We start from the raw sequence: 4,040 nt of genomic DNA, 5'->3' as shown, positions 1-4,040 counted from the left end.
TTACTTCTAAAAGTTTTCTGGTGGATTCTTTAGGGTTTTCTATATATAAAATCATGTCATCTGCAAATAGTGACAGTTTCACTTCTTCCTTTCCAATTTGGATCCCTTTTATTTCTTTCTCTTGCCTGATTGCTCTGGCTAGGACTTCCAATACTATGTTAAATAGGAGTGGTGACAGTGGGCATCCTTGTCTGGTTCCTGTTCTTAGAGGGATGGCTTTCAGTTTTTCACCATTGAGGATGATATTAGCTGTGGGTTTCTCATATATGGTCTTTATTATGTTGAGGTACTTTCCTTCTATCCCCATTTTATTCAGAGTTTTTATCATAAATGGATGCTGGATCTTGTCAAATGCTTTCTCTGCATCTATTGAGATGATCATGTGATTTTTGTTCTTCATTTTATTAATGTGGTGTATTACGTTGATTGATTTGCGAATGTTAAACCATCCCTGCATACCTGGAATAAATCCCATTTGATCATGGTGTATAATCTTTTTAACGTATTGTTGTATGCGATTTGCTAGTATTTTGTTGAGGATTTTCGCATCGATGTTCATCAGTGATATTGGCCTGTAATTTTCTTTTTTTGTGTTGTCCTTGTCTGGTTTTGGTATCAGGGTAACGTCAGCTTTGTAGAATGAGTTAGGGAGCTTCCCTCCCTCCTCAATTTGTTGGAAGAGTTTGAGAAGGATAGGTATTAAGTCTTCTTTGAATGTTTGGTAGAATTCACCAGGGAAGCCGTCTGGTCCTGGACTTTTATTTTTGGGGAGGTTTGTGATTACTGTTTCGATCTCCTTACTGGTGATTGGCCTATTCAAATTCTCTACTTCTTCTTGATCCAGTTTTGGAAGGTTGTATGATTCTAAGAATTTATCCATTTCTTCCAGATTGTCGAATTGGTTGGCATATAGCTTTTCATAGTATTCTCTTATAATCTTTTGTATTTCTGAGGTGTCTGTTGTAACCTCTCCTCTTTCATTTCTGATTTTACTTATTTGTGCCTTCTCTCTTTTTTTCTTGGTGAGTCTAGCTAAAGGTTTGTCAATTTTGTTGATCTTTTCAAAGAACCAGCTCTTGGTTTTATTAATTTTTTCTATTGTTTTTTTGGTCTCTATTTCATTTATTTCTGCTCTGATTTTTATTATTTCCCTTCTTCTACTGATTTTGGGCTTTGTTTGTTCTTCTTTTTCCAGTTCCTTTAGGTGCATTGTTAGATTGTTTATTTGAGATTTTTCTTGTTTGTTGAGATAGGCCTGTATTGCTAGAAACTTCCCTCTTAGAACCGCTTTTGCTGTATCCCATAAATTCTGGCATGTTGTATTTTCATTTTCATTTGTCTCCAGGTATTTTTTGATTTCTTCTTTGATTTCTTCGTTAACCCAGTCATTGTTCAGTAGCATTTTGTTTAATCTCCATGTATTTGTGGCTTTTCTGATTTTCTTCCTATAGTTCATTTCTAGTTTCATACCGTTGTGGTCAGAAAAGATGCGTGGTGTTATTTCAATCTTCTTAAATTTATGGAGACTTGTTTTGTGGCCTAATATGTGATCAATCCTGGAGAATGTTCCATGTGCATTTGAAAAGAACGTGTATTCTTCGGTTTTTGGATGGAATGCTCTGTACATATCTACTAGGTCCATCTGTTCTAGTGTGTCGTTTAAGGCCAATGTTTCCTTATTGATCTTCTGTTTGGATGATCTATCCGTTGGTGTAAGTGGAGTGTTAAAGTCCCCTACTATTATTGTGTTACTGTCTATTTCTGTTTTTATGTCTGTTAATAATTGCTTTATATATTTAGGTGCACCTACATTGGGTGCGTAGATATTTACAAGTGTTATATCCTCTTGTTGGATTGTTCCCTTGATCATTATGTAATGCCCTTCTTTGTCTCTTTTTACAGTTTTTGTTTTAAAGTCTATTTTGTCTGATATGAGTACTGCTACCCCAGCTTTCTTTTCATTGCCATTTGCGTGGAGTATCTTTTTCCATCCCTTCACTTTCACTTTGTGAGTGTCTTTAGGTCTGAAGTGTGTCTCTTGTATGCAGCATATATATGGGTCTTGTTTTTTTATCCAGTCAGCCACCCTATGCCTTTTAATTTGAGCATTTAGTCCATTGATGTTTAAAGTAGCTATTGATAAGTATGTACTTACTGTCATTTTTTAACTTTTTTTTTTCTCAGTGTTTTAGTAGTCTTTCTCTGTTCCTTACTTCTTCTATACAGAAGTGATGGTCACTTTGGTTTGACCTCTGTCTGAAAGCTGTACTCTTTAACTCTCCTCCTCCCTCCTTTTATGTTTTTGATATCATATCTAACCTCTTTTTTGTGTATTTGTATCCATTACGTTCTAATCATGGAAATAGATAATTTTTCCTATTTTTGGTCTTCTCTTTTCCCCTTAAATCAGTCCCTTTAACATTTCTTGTAGCACTGGTTTCTTGGTGACAAACTCCTTTAATTTTTGCTTATCTGGGAAAATTTTGATCTCTCCTTCCATTTTGAATGATAACCTTGCTGGGTAGAGTATCCTTGGCTGTAAGTTTTTTCCTTTTAGCACTTTAAATATATCGTGCCATTCTCTTCTAGCCTGTAAGGTTTCTGCTGAGAAGTCAGCTGATAGCCTTATGGAGTTTCCTTTGTATGTAACTTGACATTCTCTTGCGGCTTTTAGGATTCTCTCTTTATCTTTAATTCTGGACATTTTGATTATGATGTGTCTTGGTGTGGGCCTCTTTGGGTTTATCTTGTTTGGGGCTCTCTGTGCTTCCTGTACCTGGATGTCTGTTTCCTTCCTTAGGTTAGGGAAGTTTTCATCTATTATTTCTTGAAATAGATTCTCTGCCCCCTTGTCTCGCTCTTCTCCTTCCGGGACACCTATAACACGGATGTTAGTGCGCTTGATGTTGTCCCAGAGGTCCCTTAGACTGTCCTCACTCTTTTTAATTCTTTTCTCTTTTACCTGTTCACCTTGGATAATTTCTTCTAGTCTTTCGTCCAGCTCACAGATCTGTTCTTCTGTATCCTCTACTCTGCTTTTGAGTCCCTCTAATGAATTTTTCATTTCCGGTATTGTATTTGTCATTTCTGATTGGTTCTTTTTTATATCTTCCATTTCTTTATTGACATTCTCACTGAGTTCATCTATTCTTCTCCCCAGATCAGTGAGCATCCTTAACACTCTTAGTTTGAACTCTCTGTCAGGTAGGTTGCTCATTTCTGTTTCACTTAGTTCCTTTTCTGGGGTTTTGTCCTGTTCCCTTACTTGGAATGTATTCTTTTGCCTCTTCATTTTGCCTCTTTCCCTGTGCTTGTGTCTACGTATTAGGTAGGTCAGCTATGTCTCCTGCTCTTGGATAGGTGACCTTATGTAAGTGATGCCTTAGGAGGCTTCCAGTGTGCTTCCCTCAGTTCTCAATGTTCCAGGGGTGGCCCCTATGTGGGCTACGTGTGTCCTTCTATTGTGGCCTGTTAGCTCTCCCTATAGGCGCCCAGGGAGGCTGAGTTATGCTCCCGGCCAGCTGTTGTAATGCTCAGCTGCTTGTAGTTGTTGTGGGCCCTTCAGTCTCTTTATCAGGTGTGGGGAGCCCCAGCACAGTTGGCTGTAAGTTCTAACACCACATTTGTGTTGCAGTATTTCTTTTAAGTGAGTAGGCCCCCAGCGTGGCAGGTTGTTAGGCTCAGGGCCTTACAATTGCTGTAAGCCTCTAGCCTATTAGGTCTCTTGTCAGCTCTCTGAGGATTGCAGCTGGGTGGGGCTGGCCTCAGGCACAGGAGCACCCAATTGTTTCAGGCTTTGGAAGGTGGGGCAAACCTCCTATGTGGGTCTTTGAGAAGCACAAGTCTTCTGCAGCTGACAAGCCCTGTTGCCCACAGGTCCACACACACAGTCAACACAGTCCCGCCCCGTGTGAGTGCCCCGACCTCCCCAAGCGGACCCAGTCTCACCACGGCGGGAGCCCCACACACTCCGCCACCGCCCCACACTCTCCACCCACTCCTTGTGCACACCCTTCCCGCTCAAGTGGGCTCAGTTGCCA

Source organism: Diceros bicornis, chromosome 1, assembly GCF_020826845.1.
Source record: "Diceros bicornis minor isolate mBicDic1 chromosome 1, mDicBic1.mat.cur, whole genome shotgun sequence".
Taxonomy (NCBI): domain Eukaryota; kingdom Metazoa; phylum Chordata; class Mammalia; order Perissodactyla; family Rhinocerotidae; genus Diceros; species Diceros bicornis.
This window is presented reverse-complemented; position numbering follows the sequence as displayed.